The sequence below is a fragment of the Crocuta crocuta genome, unplaced genomic scaffold (genome assembly GCF_008692635.1).
Source record: "Crocuta crocuta isolate KB4526 unplaced genomic scaffold, BGI_CrCroc_1.0 scaffold38, whole genome shotgun sequence".
Taxonomy (NCBI): domain Eukaryota; kingdom Metazoa; phylum Chordata; class Mammalia; order Carnivora; family Hyaenidae; genus Crocuta; species Crocuta crocuta.
The window spans coordinates 73395-97928 of NW_027532605.1; the positions used below are offsets into that span (position 1 = coordinate 73395).

Genomic DNA, 24534 nt, shown 5'->3' on the forward strand with positions numbered 1-24534 from the left:
GTATCCATCCGTGTGTAATTTTTAAACTGTTTCCTATGTGGTTTCCATATCTCCATTATCACATCATGCTATCTATGCTATGGTTTACTCCCTGCTCATTGACATAAAATACTTTTTACAAATGCTGCCCTTTCCTTACAGAATCCACACTTAATTTTGACTCGTGCTTCAGTTTTATTCTCTTCTGCAAGATGCTCAACACTGATCTGAATGGAAGCACTCACCATTCTTCCAGTCACAGCACAGTCTTTTACATCTTCTTACCTCTCCTGGGCTGTTTGTTCCCTCAGCCTCAAATATTCTCCCTTCAGCTGATCTCTTCTGAGCACATGCCCAATTCTATCTCATTATAAAGTGACCTTAATCAGGTGGATTTAATTATGTTCTATATTCTGAGCACTTCTTTTGTGATACTAATCAGGACTTCCCTTCTTTTATTGTAGATCATCTTTCAAAAGTATCTGCCTGGTGGAAGTTGGGTCCTTACAGCAGGGAGAAGATTGATTCACCTTTGTATTTCCAGCACTTATCATAGTACTGGAAAAACTGGCCATCAAATAAATGTAAGTGAAGGTGCTGTGAGGGACTTTATAGATGCTGAAGGCATGTCATTGCTGACCAGGATGCTAAAGTAATTTCAAGGTAGAATGGAGTTGCTTTTTTAAGACATTTAAAGAATTATCCTGAGAAATTCTAGACAAGTCAAATGAAAAGAAAAGGAGTGAAGCTTAAAATGTACAATAGTCGTTTTCCCATAAAAGGTAGCTATGAGTATATATAAAAGACAATGTGTTATATGTTATGCTACCAATACATATTGCAATAATATAGTTGACATTTTAAGACTATATTATCTGGTTACTTGTTAAATATCTGTTGTCTTTAAGGGACGTCTGGGAATTTTAAAAGGTGCATTTCTAAAAAATAAGTTTAGTTGATTTAGTATATTTGAGAACTATTCATAGCAGCAAAACTTTAGAATTAGTGTACACAGTATTTTGTTATGGATCAATTAATATGCAGTTAATATCAATCCAACAACATAATTGGATATTTATTGTGTGCAAGATATGGCTTCAAGTGTTTTATATGGATTGTGTTATTTTACAAAATGTTATCCCTGGTTTGTAAATGTAAAACTGAGGGAACAGAGACTGGAGGAAACTTGATCATGTATATTTCACTATGAAAATTGTTTAAAATCCATGCACTTTTTACTTGAAAGAACATGCAGTTGCATGGATTAAAGGGCTAGTGATTAAGAATTTTTGCCTTTGCATTCAGAAAGTAGAAATCTTGGTGTCATATATATGCTAAGACAAGATTTTGCCAGCCATTTCTAAAAAGGCTTTAATAGTTACTTGTGTAGTCTGGAAGAAGTATACATTGTGCATTGTATATATAGACAACGGGTTCCATATGTGGATTTCCAGTCAGAATGCACCAACTTATAGGAAGAATTGAGGGAAGGGTACTATGTGAATTGCTCTAGTTGGCCAGCACACCAGAATCCATCCTCAATCCATTTTCACTTTACAGAGGATTAACATTCTGAAAGATTTGGCTAGTTTTTTTTTTTTCTTTTTTATGTTGACAGTACTAAAGTTTGAGCTTTAAGAAACAGGGAAAAATAGATATTACATTTCAGATGAAGCTCAACAATGTCACTAGGATTTATTTCTTCTCTGTCTCCCATCCAATTCTAGGAGGGTTATTCAGAACTTTCCAAGTGCTGCAAAGTTTTTCTGAATGAAGAGAATATGAACAATCTCTAAGCAAACAAGTGCCCCTGTCAATTGTGCCTTTATTTGAGTACAGTTTCTGTCCTTTGAACTAATCTTTCTTAGGGCAGGGTTTACCATTATATGTGCTGTTCCCAGCACAGTGCCTGGAACAGAGTAGGTACATGGTAAATCTTCACAGAAACAAAGAATTCATTACTCATACTGACGAGAGAAGTAGACACAGCCTGGAAAGTTCAGATAGGAAGTATGTGTGTTTGTCTATAGGAGGTTCAAGGGAGGTCACCCCAAAGATATAAGGACCATAATCTCAAACTGGGGAAGTTGCAGCTCTGGGGTTTTTACTTTCCTAGGAAAGATCTACCCCTACCAAGTAAATTATTGATGGGGAGTAGCTTTTGCTAGGATTTCTTAGAATGCACGCTGAGAATAAAGTGCTCTCTCCTATAAAAGATGAATAAATCATTCAGAAAAAACAGCTTTTTCTGGAGGTAAATACACGTTAGGCATCTTGACAACAACCATGGCAGTTATATCAGTAAATAGGGGCAACATTGCATAATCTGAAATATTTGAACAATATTCAGCAACATTTTCAGTCTCTTATCCTTGACACTGATTTTAGGAGGAGAATGTCTTAGGAATGAGAAAAGAATGAATTGCAGTTCAAATAATCTGACTGGTAGGGACATGTTGAAATTTTTTCCCCTCTTTCCTCTGTAAGCATAGTGTTCTAGGACACGTGTTATCATGTTATTCTGTGGAACAAGTCTATATGCTGAATTTCATATTTATTATATATTTATGAGGGCTTCTTTTAACTGTGCATTTGAAAAGAAGAGAAAAGAGGTTTGTCAAAAATGATTTTATTCATCTAAAATCTATGATTAAAATTTGCATATTATTTTCATTAATTTGAAGATATCTCTTATTCACTGCTGTTTATAGAGTTCGAGGAATGCATTATGAGTTAAACCCAGAAATATACCAGAGTTTTTATATTCAGCTTTCATTTCAACTTAAATCTAAACTCTAAATGAACAGTATGCATACTATTAGCACTTAGTTTTAAATTTTAGGGAGCTGATAATGATTTTTCTAATCAGCAGACATTGAAAAACACATTGCACTTAAGTTTCCTGATTAAATACATTATTCAGGTAGCTAAGTCTTCACAAACATGTCACATGCACACTAAATATTAGGTAGTAGGCTTTCAGTTTGGAATCAAGAATTCCCTTTTAAGTGACAGAATTTTACTGTCACGAGGTGATATCTTGTGAAATAAGATATTTATAATTAGTTGTTTTTGAAAATATTTTTTCAAAGATTCACTTATTACTTGTTTATTATTATGAAAGATAAAATTTCATTTGCTTGTGATCTGCCTCTTTCCTCATTGGTTACCAGATTTTAAACAAAATTATATACAAAGCGATTGTGTTATAACCATGGCATGTAATTCCTGGGACTCATATTTCAAGACCCTAAACATTTTATTAAAGCATTAAATTTTATAATTTATATTTATATCACCCTCATAAATTTAAAAGAGTGATATAAAGCTTCAATTTGGTTTCAAAAGTATATGTACGTGTGTGTGTGTATTTTGTCTTCTCTTATACTCTCCAGGGTAAAAAAAAAAAAAAATGGTGGTATAAGCATACACATACACACACAAGACACAAAAAAGATGCTTAAAAAAATCTTTGTTGAATAAATAAATGAGGCATCAGTCTTATCATGAAAGTTTCAAGTTAGACCCCTTTGAGATAATAAGCTCCATTTCAGAATCTTGCTGCATCACTTTCTACAAGTGTGATCTTAAGCAAGTTAACTAAATGCCCTGAGTCTTGATTTCTGCATCAGAAAATAGATAATAAATATAGGGTTCTAATGAGGTCTAAATGAGATAATCTACATAGTAAGTATGTAGTAAATGTACTCTATAATTGTTAGTTTTAAAAATACAATTACTAAAATTAATTAGAATGTGACAGTGATTTGTGATGTTAATGAAGGTTATAGATCATAATAATTTACTAATTTATCCAGTTAGTTAAGTCTTTTAAGTGGCCCAGTCCTATGGCATTTGAAATATCAAAAAGGAGGCAGTTTTACAAACATCTTATAAACATGCAAATGCTGCTTAATCATATCATTTTTAAACTATGGGAAGATCTTCAGGTATTTCTAAGTCATTAACACATTTTAAAAAGTTTTAACTAATGAAGAATATTTGTGCTCATCAGAGTCTTCTTGTTCTTTCTTATCTTTGAGCTTTTTCATAGCTTGTTCAATTTTGAACAAGGCATTACTTTCCTTGTAAGCCTGTATGTCTCTGTGAAGTATGGTTACCAAATGTATGAGAAGACCTGAAAATTAGTGAAGATTTTATTTGACTGAATAAATAAAGTTTGTGTTTTTCCTACTAGAATGAAATTAGAAAGATTTCCCTATACAGGTCTTTTTAAGGGAAAAAAACTTGTTTCAAATGCAATAATTCAAGGTGCTTTGGGGAATTTTTTAGGATCTGGAAGCTTTACAGTGTTGTCCATGGCTCTGCAGTATTGTAGCCACAAGTCACCTGGGGCTTTGGAGCATCTGAAATGTTGGTAGAGTGACCGAGAAACTGAATTTTTAAATATTTGTGAACTTTAATGAATTTAAATTAAATTTAAATTGCCATATATGGCTGGTGGCATTTCACATATGTAAAAAAATTTACAAATGTAAGAAAATTTACAAATGGTAAATTCCTCATGACATACTGGATATGCAGTTTCATATAAAAAGAATTATAACAATCTACCTTTTTATTCTTTATAGTATTTTTGTTTTTTCAAGTATTAGAACATGTAGTCTCCCCAGCGGATAAACCCCTATCTCATATCTTTCTCTGTATCTATCATTCTGTCTATATACTGCACAGTATATTTATAGGCACATACATAACACACTGAGCTATATATGTGACACGTGTATACTATATACCGTATATAGTATATGTGTATATTCAGTCATACATCAAAATGGGAAAGAAGTCAAGAAGATCAGCTTAAAATATGTTACAGAGATTTGGTAAAGTTTAATTCACATATAAATTTTGTGCATCCTTGCTTGTCCTACTGTCAGAGATAAGTAACCATTTATTTTCTCATTGAATGATAAATTAAAGCTGTACAGTTTTAATTTCAGTGTGAAACCTCTGTTTCACAGGGTGTGGACTCTTGACAGAGGTAGTCTTTTGATTGTCTCCAAATTGATTGCAACATAATTTAACGATTCAAATGTTTTAATCTATTGAATTTTAATCTATGCTTCTCCAAGTACACAATAATATTGTATGTCTCTATAATATTTCTTAGTTTTATTTATTTATGTGTTTCTTTGTTCATTTATTTCAGCCACTGGAAGAGAGACAATACAAGCAAAAAGTTAGTAAAATTTCTTTTTTTTGTCCTGTGGCCTGTTGATATGAATTTCTCCCAAGGAATTAAATCCTGAAAACTGCCCCTATGTTTACAATTTCAGTATGTTTGGCTTATGAAATCATATGAGCCAACAGAAAAGAATGTCTTGATTAATATGCCCCTAAATATGATATAATATTTGAAACAATAATAATTTGACTTGCACTCTTCTGTAAGGGATTTTGGGAAGTACTAACTTTATGTGTAGACTTGTGATGGTGCAGCAAAATTAGAAAAAGAAGAGGAATCTAAGAAGGTTTTGAGTTTTAGTCTCAGGATGGCCCTTGAACTTTTCATAGCATGTATCTTGCTATGATATTTCCTGGAGCTCCCTTTTCTTTGCCTGCCCATCCCTAAAACCTCAGCCCCAAGAGCAATCTTTGAGGCAACTCTAAAACTTGGTCATATTCCAGAAGGAGCCATAGAGCTGTAGCTCTGCAGCTTTAGTTAGGGTGGGCCCATGCCATCCCTGCAGCCCAGATGCCCAGCTATAAAGTATATCCGTGACCAGAGGTTGGAGCATAAGGAAACTGAGCCAGCAGCTCAATTTTTTTTACGTTTTTTCTCTGTGACACCTATATTATAAGGCTGTGTTTTTTCGCCTTAATTAGCTTGTATTAAAAGTGTTTAGTTATTTTAAACTGTGTAGGTATATGTAATAGTCTGTAACTTAGACTTATTTAGAAGCCCTTCCAAAAGACCATTTTTTACTTTTTATTTTTATTGTTTTATTTTTTGAGTATGTTGACACACAATGGTTCCTTAGTTTCAGGTGTACAACATAGTAACTTGACACATTTGTACATATGCTATGCACACCACAATGTAGCTACTGTTACTATAAGATGGTATTATTATAATATCATTGACAATATTCCCTTGCTGTGCCTTTTATTTCAACAATGATTCATTCTATAACTGCAAGCCTGTATCTCCCATGCTCCTTCACCCATTTTGCTCATCTCCTCACACCCTTGCCCTCTGGCAACCATCAGTTTGTTCCCTATTTACAGGTCTGATTCTGCTTTTCATTTGTTTGTTTATTCATTTGTTTGCTTTTTTAAGATTTCACATGTGAATGAAATCATATGGTATTTGTCTTTCTCTGTCTGACTTAACACACTACACTTCACTTAGCACACTACCTTTCATTTTACTTAGCACAATATCATTTGAGTCCATCCATGTTGTTAAAATTGGTATGATCTCATGCTTTTTTATGGCTGTGTAATATTCTGGTGTGTGTGTGTGTGTGTGGTGTGTGTGTGTGTGTGTACACACACATATTCATCTGTAACTGCACATTTATGTTGCTTCCACATCTTGGCTATTGTAGATAATTCTTCAATAAACATAGGGGTGCATATATCTTTTCAAATTGATGTTTTAGTTTTGGGGGAGTAAATGCCCAGTAGTGGAATTATTGGATCACACAATATTTTTTATTATTTTTTAAATTTTTAAATAGGCTTTATGCCCAGTGTGGAGCCCAACTTGGAACTTGAACTCACAACCCTGAGATCAAGACCTGAGCTGAGATCAAGAGTCAGATGCTTAACCGACCGAGCCATCCAGGTGCTCCCATTATTATTTTCAAAAGAACAACTGTGTGTGTGTGTGTGTGTGTGTGCGTGCGTGCGGACATGCACGCGTGTGAGTTGTGTGTATGTACATGTGCACATATTCTTGTGTGTCTAATTCAAGGTGATAAAATTACTAATTGAGATGTTCTATGACAGTGTTTTGGGACAAGGAACTAGTAGTCTAGTTGAGGATCAGAAATAGATGTATGAAGCTTAGAAAATAAAGTATTTAGAGAAGTATTCTAGGATTTTGATGTTATTGTGCATTAATGAAGGATATAGATTCATGAATGCTTTAATCTTATAAAGAATTTAATCTATTCTAATGGTAAGGGAAGGTTGATTGTCTTCTTTAGAGTGGTATGATGAGATCTAGCTGTTTGAGAAACAACCATGATAACAAAATGTGTGAGATAACGTATTGAAAAGAGACAAAATAGATGAAAAATTAGAAAATGCTTGTCATTTTCTGCGTTAGGGGAAATGAGATCTCGAATTAGTAAAAAATATAGAGTAAAAATTCAGTTTTGTCCTTGGAAACATAGAGAAAAATCTGAAAAGTACATTGAAAGTTAAAGGTATTTTATTTTATTTCTTTATTTTTTTTAAATGTTTTATTTATTTCTAGGAGAGAGAGAGAGAGACAGTGTGAGCAGGGGAGGGTCAGAGAGAGAGAGGGAGTCACAGACTGAAACAGGCTCCAGGCTCTGAGCTGGCAGTCAGCACAGAGCCCGATGCGGGGCTCGAACCCACGAACTGCGAGATCATGACCTGAGCGAAAGTCGGACGCTTAACCGACTAAGCCACCCAGGCGCCCCTGAAAGTTAAAGGTATTTTAAAAAGTTTTTGCTCTTGTGGCTGAAAGTATAGTAGGAAACTTAACTAATACAGGAAACAGAGAAGGATTTTTTTTAGAAGATATTTTGATAAGGTAATCAATTGTGATTTATATTATCAGTGTCATCTCTGATAAATCCAGAAAATAGATGTCTTGATTGAGGAGAAAGGATAAGAACCAATATGTAGGTTTTAGCATTATTCTTTTTTTTTACTATTTAAAGATTTTTGAAGAAAAATTTTTAGTATTTAGTTCTTTTGAGAGAGAGAGAGAGCACACGTGATCAGGGGAGGGTCAGCGAGAGAGAGGGAGAGAGAGAGAATCCCAAAGAGGTTTCTTGGCTATCGATGCAGAGCCAGACTTGGGGCTCAAATTCACAAACCATGAGACCATGACCTGAGTCAAAATCAAGAGTCAGATGCTTAACTAACTGAGCCATGCAAGCACCCCTGTTTTAGCATTATTCATATAGAGATTATAATTAAAGATTTTATGGTGAATGTAGTTCCCTGTAAAGATAGCCTAACATGCAAGAGTGAATTTATAATTTTGGAGGTTGGAGTAGTTCAGAATGGTGATCAGATTCAATTCATTAGGGCTGTGGAAATTGAGGAATAGGCTACAGAACTACTCTTTTCAGGGACTGTAAGGGCCACCAGCATACACATTGAAGTAACTAGAGAATAAGAATGAGGAGGGAAATTGTGACCCAGGTGCAAAATCTTGTCAAGAAGGATCAGTTGATGGCTGTGATTTTAAAGGTTCTAGCTAAAATTAGCAGTGGGGAAAAATGAGAAAAATTTCTCTTTGTGATTCTCAGATACTAAATGAACTATTAACACTCATCACTTGAGAATTTTTTTTTCAAGTTGTGTCCTTAGATAACAAAGACAGGTATTATAGGTTTATCTTCAAATTATGGATAGGTGGATGGGGAAAAAAGACTATTGTATGAAACTGTTTTTCCCCTTATACTATATTAGGAAATTAGACACAACAGCATAATTCCATGGTGACAGTATAAATGGAATCATGATTAAGCAAAAGAGTGAGAGTTATAAATTTCTGAGAATTATGGAAACAACAGGCAAACTTGTATGTGTTGCTTGAAGATTTCATTGTGTTTATACCAGAGTTTTCTGAAGGAACCAGAACAAATGAAATATACGACTTCTCAATGCCCACATACATGGAGAGATGGTTGATGAGCCAAAAAGACTCTCACCCAATTCTTTGGCAGGATATCGGTGTCCATGTATTTGAAAAATGTACACAGAGAAATGTAAGGATTCCTCATTGACTGACATTAAGTCTCTGAGTCTTAATGATTTAATGGCAGGCTCCAAATAGAAATAACAAAGACATGTTAAAAATTAAAGAATATTCTATTTCTTTTATTTCTCTCTTTGTGGATTGAGATTTATCCTTTCTATATTAAACACAAATGTTTTCAAGACACTTTTTATGAAACATAATTTTGAGTATCTCTCAGTAACTACAAAAATGGTGAATATAACTACTGAGAACATGGTTCTATTTTCCATTACTTTTTTCTATTTGATTAATATCCGCTTCACCTTCTCTTCTATTTATGGTTTTGAACTCAAAGATGAATTCATTATGTGGAAATAAATTACTATACAGGTCAGATTCCTTGTTTCAGCGTTAATTAAAATTTTGTTGACTCCAGGGACAATAAGTTTCAACTCATAGTAAATGAGGAAATCTTGAAAAAGAAGTTAAACGAAGCTGTTAAGAAGGCCTTTTGCACTGCAAAAATATGGCATCCCTTTGCCTTTGTTTGGAGAAAAATAAGAATTAAGACTGGTGTGTATTTAGCTAACTGTTTCCAGGAAATTCAAGTTAGAGCTTCAGAGTTGTTCTGAGTCTTATAATGTTGAATTTTGTTCTAAGTCTGTTTAATAGAAAACATTGAATCCTGTTTTTGGTAATATTCATTTTTTTATAAATCTGACACTAGAAATGTTTGTTATATGAAATTACGTTTGTAAAATATGTTTGTGGTAAAGTGTATAGTACTTGTTCACTTAAAATTGAGACTGTATTTGTCAATGGAAATTATATTTGAAAATACTCATCAACTATAGGATATTTGATTCATTAAATTTGATGACTCACTCATCTTATTATAAATAAAACAACTAGGCAAAAATCCTGTCCATTATATTCTTGAAATTTAGAGGGAAATTTTTTTTCTGCCTGTATAAGTTGTACAGATAAAATTGGATAGTAGTTATATTAGAAACATTATCAAGTCAAAATGGAATGTAAAAAGTCCATTTTTAAAAAAATTAGTTTCTTTTAGAATTTTGAAAAGGAAATATCGAAGTTACTTTTAAAGATGCTTTAAAACAGCAAGTGTATATAACGTCTGTCAAATTCTACATTTTTAATTATTCAAACTATGTGTCTATGCAACAGAAAGCTATTTAGTTGTTGTTTTTTTGGTAAGGATATATGAAAAACTACTGATGAATTATAAAAGGAATTTTTTAAGTTTATATAGTGAGAGAGGGAGACAATAGGAGCAGGGGAAGCACACAGAGAGAGAATCCCAAGCAAGTTTCACACTGTCAACACAGTGCTCAACTTGGGGCTGGAACTCATGAACCGTGAGAGCATCACCTGAACCGAGATCCAGAATCTGAAGCTTAACAGAATGAGCCACCCAGGCGCCCAGAAAAACTACTGATGATTAGTCCTCTCTCACAGTCAAAATCAAGTCAGTCTTTTTGTTTTTTCCAAATTATCTCAATCCTGAATATTTCTTAACAAACCTCTCACATTTCTGCTCTGGGACATAGTACTACCGTCTCTCCCCTCCATTGTTTTTGATACAGGCCCTTCTAACCTGTTTCTTGGCTTTTACTTATTCTTCTCCTTCATTTTGTTTTCTACATTTCTCATGACCTGAAGACCTGATGTAATCCAGTTCCCTCCACCCCCATGCACACCGTCAAAACACACATGCATGCACACGCACATGCACGCACACACAGACACACACACACACACACACACACACACACACACACACACGCTTTTCTTTTCTATTTTCCAATCTTCCTAGGATATTCCTGATCGAGAACCTCTGTCTCCTAGAATGACCTTCCTGTAACTCACATACCCCTCTCCCTCTCTTCATTCTTTTGTCTACTCAATAATCACCAGTTCAAAATGATATTAATTCTATCTATAGATAGAATTCTATCTATAAATACTTCCACCGGTTTTACTTCCAGAACCTACTTCACAATATAAAATGAAAGAAAATATTACTTATTTTTGGTTTATGGTTGACTTTGCCCAGTAGAATATAAGGTCCATAATAGCAGAGATGTGGTTGTTTTCTTTCCCTCTGAATTACCACTGCTTAAAACAGTGCCTGGCATAAAATACTTAACTGAAGCTTATCCTTGTTTTTGTTATTTATTAGTTCTTAGTGCCGAAATATAAGAATTGCAATTATAAACATGTGTCCATCAGAATAAAGCAACAGGAATGATGAGGAAATGAGATTGTTGGGGATGCCCATGTTTAGAAGACAAAGAGTTTGAGTGCTCGCTTCGGCAGCACATATACTAAAATTGGAACGATACAGAGAAGATTAGCATGGCCCCTGCGCAAGGATGACACGCAAATTCGTGAAGCGTTCCNGTGACAATAAAGTATTTGTAAAAAAAAAAAAAAGAAGAAGACAGAGAGTTTGAGCCAGTATTATTAGTTCTTTATGGTAGTATAGTTCTTAAGTACAACAGTGACACAAGTTTCTCAGAGGCAGAGGGAAACTCCTGATTTTTCTTTTAAATAAGCCGTTGTTACTTAGGGTTTACTGTTACAGATTGAATTGATCTTAGGGGATGCAAAATGTCTCAGACTCCCTAATGCTTTTCCAATAAATTCCACTACTGCAACAACGGAAGACACAAGTGCCTGGGCACCTGGGTGCCTTAGTCAGTTGGGCTTCCGACTTTGGCTTAGGTCATGACATTGCTGTTTGTCAGTTTGAGCCCTGCCTCTGTGCTGATACCTTAGAACCTGGATGCTCCTTTGGATTCTGTCTCCCTCTCTCTGTTCCTCCCCAACTCGTGCTTTGTCTTTTTCTAAAAAATAAATAAACATTAACAAAATAAAATAAACACAGTGCCTTATGATGAAAAAAAAACCAAAATCTTAATTCAATTTTCTTTTTTTTTAACAAAAGATTCAATGAAATGTTATTTCATTATTTTTTAAAATATAACTTTTGTGGGAGCCCGACAGTGACCACAAGAAAGCGTGGTTAGGGACGCAGGGATGTGCCTGCACACGGGGCTCCCTGCCTGGGCAAAGCATGCCTGCAAACAGGATGCTCTGCCAGGAGGCCTGCACACAGTATCCAAGTTTAATGGTCCGCTTGCAAACGAGGGAACATGCCCTCCTTAGAAGTAAGGAGAAGGCTGGAATTGTGAACAGGCCTCTTAGTAAACATGTTTTGGTCGCTTCCTCCCTTTGCTCCTCCCTGTCCTTGAAATGTGTTTGGCTACTTGCCCTTAATTGGTAAAGAAATGCATCTTGTAGATTTCAGTTTGTATCCAGTTACCGGGGTATAAAAAAAAACCCGCAAGAGGGGCTTGCGGAGAATTGTTCCTCCAGCGGGAGTTGTGTCTGTGTCTGTCTTTTGTGTGTGTCTTGTCCTTTGTGTCATTTCGTCCGCAACAACTTTTTAAAAAAATATTTTTATTTATTTCTAGGAGAGAGAGAGAGAGAGANGGGAAGGGCAGAGAGAGGAGAGAGAATCCCAAGCAGGCTCTGCACCATCATTGCAGAGCCCTGAAGCAGGGCCCGACCTCATGAACCATGAGATCACAACCTGAACTGAGATCAAGAGTCTTTACTGAGATCAATACACTAAACCACTGAGCCATCCAGGCGCCCCACCATTTTTTTTTTCTTTCTAAACATATTCATTCTTACAAGTTTTGCCATAAAATGGCTTATCCATTGGCATAAGAGGTTTGTACCAGTCAAATGAGTCATATCAAACAGACACACAATTAATTGTTGATTAAAATGAAATCATTGTGTTGCAGAGTTTAAAAAGAATCATAATAGTTATGAAATTTACTTTAATGAGTAACGTATTTATTCTTATTTTGAAACATAACTGAATGTAAAAGGAAACCTTATTCTCATTCTATCTGTAATGAAACTAAATTAAAAAATTCACGCACCTATGTTTAAATTGAATTTACAGTACTGGAAATAGTATAGGTGCAGTTGCTACTTATTTTTCCCATAAATGTTTACAATATTTTATAACCAAAATTTAAGCATAATTAAAATCAGGCAACTACTAATAAATCATAGAAATAAATCATCATATTAAAATCTAAATAGTATCACCACTATTATTTTTCATTTATTTTACAGGGTTTTCGTGTTAGTTTTGTTTTGATTTTTTTTCTTTAGCTTTTATAATGCAATAATTTATTGCATTATGTGTTTTTTCTGACTCTTAAAAATCTTAAATATAAAATTAAATTTCCACATTACACTGATCAAAATAGTCTTTCTAAATCTTACAATTTTTATCTACTTTTTATTCTGATTTTAATCTATTATCTTTCTCAAAAAAAAAGAAAAAGAAATAAAGCTTACCTTCTTTTTCTCCTGTAGGCATTAGAATCTTGGGATCCTTTATTCAATTTTGGGAATGTTAGAGAGCAACAAGAGTAAAGGTGGGTAGTTCAGTTGTTAACCTGTCAGTCAAAACCCTTGTTACTCAACTATAGTGTCAGATTTATGTATAACAACTTTCCTGTCAATCAAATACTTTTTTGAAAAGCTTTATATATTTCATCAGATTCACTGGTAAGGAGTCTATCTGATTGACAGTTGAGGCACATAGTGTTTGGGGGAAAATATGTTACAATTAGGTGTACTTCCCTTTAAAAAAACAAAAGTCTGGTGTGGCCATGATTTCAGTGGTTGTTAAATGGATTCTTCAGAGAGAGCAGTAGTGCATATGACTTTTGAAATTTCTTTTAAATTTAACAACAAATACTGTACTCAACATTGCAAGGATGTAGATAATCAGGAGCCCAAACAGGTTGGTTTGTGGTGAGTCCAATTACCAAAAAATGCTAATCCAACAGTAGCTGGTAGTCCTTGCTAATGTCAGTACTACTTTTATTTATTTTTTATTTTACTTTTTGTAGGACATTTTTTATAGTTTGTTGTCAAGTGGTTTCCATATAACACTCAGTGCTCATCCCAACAAATGCCCTCCTTTATGCCCATCACCCCTTTTCCCCTCTCCTATACCCTCATCAATCCTGTTTGTTCTTAGAATTTAAGAGTCTCTTAAATTTGCCTCCCTCCCTCTCCCCAACTGTTTTTCCCCTTCCCCTCCCCCATGGAACTCTGTTAAGTTTCTCCTGTTTCACATATGAGTGAAAACATATGGTACTTGTCCTTCTCTGCCTGACTTATTTCCCTTAGCATAACACCCTCAGGTTCCATCCATGTTGGATTTCATTCTTTCTCATTGTCATGTAGTATTCCATTGTATAGATAAACCACATCTTCTTGATCCATTCGTCAGTTGATGGACATTTAGGCTCTTTCCATGATTTGGCTATTGTTGAGAGTGCTGCTATGAACATTGGGGTACATGTGCCCCTATGCATCAGCACTCCTGTATCCCTTGGGTAAATTCCTAGCAGTGCTATTGCTGGGTCATAGGGGGGTTCTGTTGTTAATTTTTTGAGGAACCTTCACACTGTTTCCCAGAGGGGCTTCACCAGTTTACATTCCCACCAACAATGTAGGAGGGTGCCTGTTTCTCCACATTATCACCAGCATCTATAGTCCCTGATTTTTCATTTTAGCCACTCTGACTGGTGTGAGGTGGTATCTCAGGGTGGTTTTGATTTGTATTTCCCTGATGAGAAAGGACGCTGAGCATCGTTTCATGTGTCTGTTGGCCATCTGGATGTCCTCTTTGGAGAAGTGTCTGTTCATGTCTTCTGCCCATTTCTTCACTGGATTATTTGTTTTTCGGATGTGGAGTTTGGTGAGTTCCTTATAGATTTTGGATATAAACCCTTTATCTGATATGTCATTTACAACTATCTTTTCCCATTCCATCAGTTGCCTATTAGTTTTGTTGATTGTTTCCTTTGCCATGCAGAAGCTTTTTACCTTGATGAGGTCCCAATAGTTCATTTTTGCCCTTCATTCCCTTGCCTTTGGAGATGTGTCCAGTAAGAAATTACTGTGGTTGAAGTCCAGGAAGTTGTTTCCTGCTTTCTCCTCTAGGGTTTTGATGCTTTCTTGTCTCACATTCAGGTCCCTCATCAATTTGAGGTTTATTTTTGTGTATGGTGTAAGAAAGTGGTCTAGCTTCATTCTTCTGCATATTGTCCAATTCTCCCAGAACCATCTGTTAAAGAGACTGTCTAACTAATCTTTGACAAGACAGGAAAGAGTATTCAATGGAAAAAAGTACTACTTTTATATAATCACACAGAAAGCAAACATATTGATGCTGCAATGAACACAGGAGTGTACATATCTTCTCAAATTAGTGTTTCCATTTTCTTCAGAGATATATCCAGAAGTGGACTTGCTGGATCATATTGTTTTTTGTTTTTTTTTTTTTAGTTTTAATTTTTTTGAAGAGCATCCATGCTGTTTTCCTTAGAGCATTATCAGTTTACATTCCTACCAGTTTACCCAAGCCTTCTGTTTTCTCCACATCCTTGCCAACATTTGTTATTTCTTGTCTTTCTGGTATTAGCCATTCTGCTAGTGTGAGGTGTTCTCTCACTGTGGTTTTGGTTTGTGTTTCCCTCATAAATAATTGATGTTGAGCACCTTTTCATGTATCTCTTGACTATCTATATATCCTTTTTAGAAAAAGGTCTATTCAGGTCCTCTGCCCATTTTTTAATTGGATTGTTTGGGATTATTCTGTTGCTGAGGTATATGACTTCATTATATATTTTGGATATTAACCCCTTGTTGGATATATCATTTGAAAATATCTTCTCCCCCCCTCAGTAGGTTGTCTCTTTGGTTTTTTGCTTGTTTTATTTGCTGTGGAAAAAGTTTTTAGGGGCACCTGGTTGTCTCAGTCATTTAAGCGTTCAACTTTGGCTCAGGTCAAGGTCTCATGATTCAGGAGTTCAATCACAGCATGGAACTCTACTGACAGCTCAGAACCAGGATCCTGCTTCAGATTCTATGTCTCCCTCTGTCTCTAACCCTTCCCTACTGTCACACACACTCTCTCTATCTTTCTCAAAAACAAATAAACATTAATTTACAAAAAAAAAAAACAAAAGCTTTTTAGTTTGATGTAATCCTGAGTATATATTTTTGTTTTGTTGTCTTTGCCTGATGTGACAGATTTAAAAAAATATATTGTTAAGACCACCGTCCAAGAGTTTACTACCTGTTTGTTTAATTTTGTGTTTCTCATCACCTCCACATATTATGAGCTCCTTGATGTCAGAAATTGTGTAATATTCATCTATATAATCTCAAATAAAACATTCATAAATATCATAAGTGCCAAAACGTATAGTCTCACAGAATAAATCCCAGTATATTGAATGATTTGCTAGATATAGTGAGAAGTGCTATACTGCATTAAACCTATTTGTAAAGATAAACTACTGAACAGATTAATATATGGGTCGTCATAAATTCATCACAATTTAAAGTACACTAAAATTATGTAATCCTAGTTATAAATTCTGTAGGGAATAATAGAGGTGAATCAATGAAGGATGAATCATTAAGAGTAATAGCAATGTAAATATATTTAGAACTTATATAACTGACAACTTTAAACTACTTTAAATGCATTGTTTTGGTTAAACTTTGCAATTATATTAAATAGCAAGTACTATTATTACTGCACATTACAGATGCAGGAAAATGAGGGTTGAAGTTTTTATGAAAGATAACACAGCTAGTTTAGGATAGAGGCAGATCTTGAGGCAAGAATGGCTGATTTTTAAAGACCCTATTTTTAAACATTGTTCACTAGTTTCTAAGAAGGTTTTGAAATAATATGTGAGCTGAACCTCAAAATTATAAATGATGGTAGGCAACAAGAGAGAGATTTCTTTAAAAAAAAAAAACATTTTGAATAACAGGAAATGGTGTTAAAAAGAGATCAGAGAAGTCAGGTTTGACTACAACAGAAAGCACAATTAATAGATGAGAAATAAATGAGTCTGCTTAGTTAGAAATTAGCCATATTTATTTAAACCAGAGAATACAGGGGGTGCCTGGGTGGCTCAATCAGTTAAGCATCCAGTTTCAGCTCAGGTCATGATCTCACAGTCTGTGGGTTCGAGCCCCATGTTGGCTTTGTGCTGTCAGCTTGGAGCCTGGAGCCTGCTTTGGATTCTGTGTTTCCTCTCTCTGCCTCCCCCCACCTCTCAAAAGTAAAATAAAACATTTAAAATTTTTAAATAAACCAGAGAATACTGAATATCAAAAGATTAAGTTCCTCTGTGTCTTCTGTTTTGGTCTTGACATATGTGAAAGTAATAGCATCATGCAGTAAAATATTTGGGCACTTACAGTAAGTCTACAGTCAATGTTATCATGTTATCATAACACTCTAGACTTTGATTCTGGATCTGAAACCACTGAGTCAGGACACAAATATCCCAGCCACAGAATTTTGACCCTGAAAAAAATGTATATATGTATGTATGTATATGGGCTGTCGCTGAAACTATTAGTTGCAATCCCGTTCATTTTCCTCTTTAATATCAGAGCTCCAATTTTTATTCTTTCATGTTCCCCAATGGTTGCAGCTCAGTGTGATGATGAGATTACATTCTGACCTATAAAATGTAAGGGAGGGGCGCCTGAGTGGCTCCGTTGGTTGAATATCCCATTTGTGATTTCGAGGTTCATGAGTTCCATCTTCTCATTGGCCTTGCTGCTGTCAGCAGGGAGCCTGCTTGGGATCCTCTTTCCCCCTCTTTCTGCCCCTCTCCAGCTTACATTCTCTGTCTTCTCAAAAATAAACAAACATTAAAAAATAAGATGTAAGGGAAAATGCTATGTTGGACTTTTAGGAAATCTTCTTAAAGCGAAGGCATGCACTCTTCCCTTTCTTTCTTTCGGAAAATCTGGTATTGTTGCTGCTTCCCCAACTTGTTATGAGGTGAGCTTAAGAAACAATGGAAAAAATATACAGAGGATAGAGCATATAGACATGAGCTTGGATCCTTCACATCATTGAACAGAAGTCATACTAGCCCTGGATTGCCTACTTCTGGACTTGGTTTTTTTTTTTTGTTTTTTTGTTTTTTTTACATGAAGAGTAATTCACATTTAACTTGCTTAAGTTAGAGATTTCATTTTGCTTGAAGCTAATCAATTACACATATAGTACTGAAGTAGAAGTTTTATGCAATTGAAACTTTGTTTATACAGGAAATGCTGCATGATGCAAGCTACTGCTTGGATAATTTTAGCATTACTGTTATGTGCATGGTTGATGGTTAAGATATTTTCATGATTATGTGGAAAATAGGAAAATGAAAAACGTAGTTGCACTCAGAACAGTTCAAAGGCATTTGAAAATTATCCTTATTTTGAAGATAATAGATAATGCAACTATGCACTGAGAGCTTTGGTTCCACTTTATGTTTTTTTTTTTTTAATGCATCTGTTAATTGTTTATTACCTTTGGTTTTCACTCTTTAATTTCCACATCAATTCTACTGATTATTTCTGTCCTGAAATATTTTACATTTGAAACTGTTTCGTTTAGAGTCTTCTTTTATTGGCACCTGCGGCATTTAGATTTTTTTCTAAACCTCAGAGTCTAAATTAAGGCTAATTCACTTCATTATTTGCAAACAAAGCATCAGTCCTCTATGAATTCAGAATTAAAATGATGTGGCTATTCTGAAAATATAGCATGAGTCCATTAAAATGCTTTTATTAGAACAGATGCCAGAATTCAAGTATATTCGTATGTTGCCACATAATTTTGATTTGTTACCTTCCATTTAAGTTTCAGATTGTGTATACATAAAGCAGAATCTTTAAGTACATACAAAATCTTAGTTGAATATTTTGGAAGACACTGCAAACTCATCAAAGATGATTGAGCTGGAGAAAACTGCCTAGATGTTGGTTTTCCACAGATGTACTGAGAATCATTAGTACTAGGTTATGATGAGCTCAAAAACATTTCAACTTCTCAAAATATAAACATCACTGGTAATGACATGCAGATTACAGTAATGGTGGTAAAAAGTTTTAGCACCATCATAATATTCCATTTTAAAGTGAAAACATCTGTGAAATGCAGTAATTCATTTTCATCAACTGATTTTGCAGAGATTATTTCTTTTTCCATAGGAACATCTATTTTCTAATGAGCAACAGCCAAAAAGCAAATAAAATTAATGATATAACTTTTTATGTTCCTTGTTTCAGAGTTGTAACCATTTCAGCTTCTTTTTTCAATTTCTTCTTTATGAACAACAAGGAAAAAAATCATAACGAAATTACATATTGGCTTTCAGTTTAAGATGGGGCCCAGAGGATCAGGACCAGAGTCATCTTAGCTTGTTTTTATCCTAGGCAATTTAGGATTTCCTTGCTCAGGCAAAAACAACATTTGGGACTCCCAAGATTCACCTTAGCTCACTAGGGTCATGGGTTTGACTTCAAAGTTTGGCTATAGAACCATATTATAAGACAAAGCGTGATCATTTCCCCAGGATAGCCTCTCCTATATTTGTCCTTCAAATCTGTATCTATAGGAGAAATCATAGGTAGTCTGAATCATAAACTTCTGAGATATGATAACATTGATCAAAATTATTAGTTAAATAAAGGATAAAAGTATCTTCCATTATTATTATTCTGCATAATACTAATCAGATTTTGATCCATGGATATTTCCCTTTTTTTTTTTTTAACTGTAATTGTCTTTTTAAAAATTATTTTACTTTATTTTAGTCATCATAATAAGTATATCCCCACCCTGTATTTCCCCCATTCCCCCTACCCACCTCCCCTTGGTATCCATCAGTTTATTCTCTATAGTTAAGAGTCCGTTTATTTGCTTCTCTCTGGATATTTGTATGAATGTATTGCAAAAGTCAGCATTTTATCTACCTCTGACAATAAATGAAGAAACCTATTTTGAGCATTATACTTATACTCTGCTGGAACACCTAAAGAAAACTACTAGGAGGCATATTTACCTACAATGCAGAGACCACACAAAGTTAAAAAAAAAAAAAAAGAAAGTGCATGAGATGCTTTTGTATAGGCTTTATTTCTTTTTTCTTCACAAGCTGTGCTTTTATTTCATCAGTTACCTTTCTAAAACTTTGGGAGCCACCTTTGAAATAATAAGGAATTCTATCAGCACCCATTGTGGCATTGTAAATATATTTCTTTAGCCTACCATGAACAAGAAGATAACAAGGGACAGTTCAGTTTTTCCTAAATCTTAACAAAAAAAATTATCTAGACACTTCAACTGTCATGTATTGTATTTTCATTATGAGAAAGAATGGAGTTGAGTAAGCGAGAACACTAGTCATAAAATGACTTTTTGGAAACACAGTGGTGGAAACAGTCATCCCTGCTTCAACAGTGCGAGAACATTTCTTCCTGGAGTACACAGTCCTGGCAGAGGTAATAAATTTCACCTTTTTATGTGTTGTCTGGGCAGGCTGCCGCAAAGACATTTCCATTAGGATCTGAGAAGGAGGAAGATCCTATTGCCCATTTGGGGGGAGGGGGTGCAAAGATAACAATAGTAGAACTAAGTTTTAAGGAAATCCTTAAACCTTTTACAAACTAGTTACCCAGAAAATTTTAAATATTATGTTGAAATTTGAAATGTTTAATAGCTAGCAATGTAGTATACCAGAAGTTCTTTCTTATAAATGAGGAGCTAGACATTTTTTTGTGTCTGCTGGGATATAATAGATTACATTCAATCATACAATATGTCCATAAAGCTGGATAGTTTTTTTTTTAATTAGTAAGTGATTACTTAAAATAAAAGAAAAGTGGGACTTAGCCATAAAAAAAAATGAAATCTTACCATTTAACATGGATGGAGCTAGATATTATAATGCTAAGTGAAATAAGTCCATCAGAGGAAGACAAATACCACATGATTTCACACATATGTAAAATTTAAGAAACAAAACCAATGAGTGAAAGGAAAAAAAAAGAGAGAGAGAGAAAGAGAGGCAAATCAAGAAATAGACTCTTAACCATAGAGAACAACTGATGGTTACCAAAGGGGAGGTGGGTGGGAGGGATGGGCTAAATAGGTGATGGTGAGTAAGGAGTGAACTTGTGATTAACACCGGGTTTGTATGAAAGTGTTGAATCACTTGCACTCCTGAAACTAATATTACAGTGTATGTTAACTAACTAGAATTTAAATAAAAACTTAAAAACTAAAACGAGAAATTTCTGCAATGATTTTTATTTTTAGTAAAAAAAAAATAGAACTATCATAGAAACAGATTCCTAGGGGCTGTGGGAGAATGGAGTGATATTAGTCAAAGGGCACAAACTCCCAGTTATGAGATTGATAAATTCTAGTGATCTAATGTACAGCATGGTAATGATAGCTAATAATATTGCCTTATATACCTAAAAGTTTCTTAAAGGGTAAACTTTAAATGTTCTCACTACAAAAAGAAATGTAATCACGTGACAGGATGGAAATGTTTGCTAATGCTCTGGTAGTAATCATTTTGTAATATATGTTTATCCAATCAACAGGCTGTATACCGTAAGCTTACAACATATTAAAAGGAGCTAGTTTCAAGTTATATTCCTAGAGACTGCTCAGGTCGAATATTTGTGTCCACCCTGAATTCTATATTGTTGAAATCCTAACCCCCAAGGTGATGGTTACAGGAAGTAGAGCATTTGGGAGGTGATTAGGTCATAAGGGCAGAGCCCTCATGAATGAGATTAGCATTCTTATAAAAGAGAACAGAGAAAGTTCTTTTGCAGTGAAGTTACATAGAAGTGAAGACAGCCTTCTAGGCAGAGAGCCTTCAGGGGACACCAAATCTGTAGGTGCCATGGTTTTGACTTCCGACCTCCAGAACAGGTGAGAAATAAATATTTGTTGTTTTTAAACCATCTAGTTTATAGTATTTTTCTTACAACAACCCAAATGGACTAGGACAGGGCAAATTATCATTTTGAAAGAAAATAGGTGTTTTTAAATATTTACAGGACAAGTGGAACAAAACAGCATTTTGTTCAAAAAATTAGCCATGTTAAAGTCCATACAAATACACAAACCACAAATAAAAATTTTGATATTATTGGAGGTTACCAATTTTTAAAAATGTTTTATTTCTAAATTATTTTTGGTACATATCCAGAAATAAAGATAGATATTATAAGACTAGGGTGATGTCTATAGAAATACATACATTTGCAATTCCCCTATGCTCCTGCATGCAAAAATAATTTTGAGAGAATATATGCAGCCTAACTAAAGTAGTAAGAAAATTGTCTACATAGGTGCTGTTATTCATTTATTATAGTTTGTTTGCTATAAGCAAATTACAGTGAGAAGGTGTTAATTAAAATATTTACTTAATATAAATAAAAGTGATGAAACACTCTTTGGTACAATATGACACAATATTTAATTTTATCCAAATATTTTTATAAAGTTAGTTTTCTCTTGCATCTTTGGCTGGTTAGATGAATTTTTAATTAAAAATATTTTTATTTCTAAATAAACTACTCGTTAGAAACTGATGAACTGAATACAACTTTTGATTCCACTCATGAATGCTTAACCATTTTAGGAATTAGTGGCCCCCTCCATAAACAAATAGCAAACTAGATAAAATATAGGAAGCAATGATTTAGTAATTTTATAAGAGTATAATACCTAAGAGAAACAGATTGGACACTACACTTGCCTAACATATAGCTTGGAGGTAGTTTCCAGACCCCGTGCAAGTAGATAGAATAAAACACAATCATGGGGTTTCACCTGGGTTGAGGAGAAAGAGATCAGAACTCAGAGAGGCTGAGAATTTGCCTGACAGAGTAAAAAGAAGACAATGCCACACATTGTCTGTGTGTGAAAGAGCTCTAAAAATCTTCCAGAGGAGCAGCTGGAGATGTTGGCTGAGCTACTGATGTAAACAACTGAGAGAGGAAACCCTCAAGGATGGACAAAGAACCACCAGAAAAGAGTAGGATGAATAAATCTCAGAGATCAAACAAGGCTGAGGATCATCTGTGTTCCTGGAGTATAGGGATCTTTCTATATGGAGCATGGGATACAGCCTCAGGAATATGCCTTCAGAAAAGGGTTAAATTGACCCAAAATAAAAGCTGCCATGGAATCACTATTAAAATAAAAATAAACACTTTAAAAGGAAGACTTACAAAGACCAAACACATCTGCAAGTAATTGAACCACGTACTAGAATATAACTTAATGTTCACCAAAGGAACACAACAGATGCCTTTCAGTCAAAAATGTTAAGTTTCAATATCTGGAATCCAGTAAAATATCGTCAACATCAAAAAAGCAGGAAGATATGACTCATGGCCAGAAATAAAAGTAATAGCACTCAGTAGAAATAACCCAAAAATTGTGGGGAAGATGGAATGAATAGACATAATAAATCTTGCAAATAGATTAAAAGATGTAAAGGAAAACATATACATAATTGAGAATGAAATGGAAGGCATTAAAAAGACCAAATGGAATTTTTAGAGATGAAAATGAGAATATGTGAAATGAAAAATACATTATATGGTATTAAAAAGAAGATTAGACGCTTGTAGAAGAAAAGACCAGTGAACCTAGAAGAATAGCAATAGAATTTATATGCAAATGGAGCATGAAAAGAAAAAGACTAAATATAAATGAATATAGTCTCTGTGGCCAGTAGAATATCAAGCAGAAAAATATACATGTACCTGGACTATTAAAAGGAGAAAGAGAAGAGGAAAAAGTAGTAAATTATTTAAAGAAAGAATGCCCAGAAATTTTTCAAATATGTTGGAATCTATATCCCATAAACTTAGGAAAGTCAACTAAATCCAAGCAGAAGAAAAATAAAGAAAACCACATAAATATACATCATAATAAAATTACTAAAAAATAGAGACAAAAAAACACATTCTGGAAAATAGCTGTGGTAGAAGATATAAAAACCTTCAAAAATGGAAAATATGTGGGAAAATGTAATACGCATATTTTATGTTAAATCTACTTTAAAGATTATTGAGAAAATAGGATAAGATGACATTTATAACATGTATCGAATGAAAATGCATGAAAACCATTATAGAATATTTGGAGTGGAAATGTAAGTATATACTGTGTTTCTCTAACACTATACATGAAGTTTGGGGTAGACTTAAAAGTTACAGATGTTTGTAATAAAACCTAGAGCAAACATTGAAAAAATATCTAATAAACTGAGTAATGATTAAATGGATCATTAAAAGTGTAATTTAAAATAAGTAAAGGAAAAGGGAAGAAGAAACAAAAAATACAAGTAGAAAAAAGTCACAAGATTGTACAGTCATACAATCATTAGAAAATTAGATTATATAAACATGCAAATAAAAAGTTAAAGATTTTCTAACAGGTTAAAATTCAATACCGACTGTATCTTTTTTGCAAGATTTGCAATTTTATAAAATGACAAAGATGAAGTAAAAGTTGAAGCATGGAAAAATATTAAATTAATTCCTAATTCAAAGAAAGCAAGACTTGTTATATTAGTATCAGAGAAGGTAACTTATCAAACATGTAATACTAATGGATGAAAAAGCACACCTCATAATAAAAAAAGGGCCAATTTAACAAGAAGAAA

The 24534-nt window shown here is 34.1% G+C and overlaps 1 long non-coding RNA gene and 1 other non-coding gene across 2 annotated transcripts; both read left to right on the top strand.

Annotated features, from left to right (window-relative positions):
* The first annotated feature begins 482 nt into the window (after nucleotides 1-482).
* LOC144244860 (uncharacterized) lies at nucleotides 483-6958 on the top strand. Its single transcript, XR_013339089.1, has 3 exons — nucleotides 483-563; nucleotides 5150-5179; nucleotides 6684-6958. It is a non-coding gene; the product is annotated as an uncharacterized LOC144244860 (long non-coding RNA).
* Nucleotides 6959-11214: 4256 nt separating this feature from the next.
* LOC144244929 (U6 spliceosomal RNA) lies at nucleotides 11215-11321 on the top strand. Its single transcript, XR_013339120.1, has one exon. It is a non-coding gene; the product is annotated as a U6 spliceosomal RNA (small nuclear RNA).
* The last annotated feature ends 13213 nt before the right edge of the window (nucleotides 11322-24534 follow it).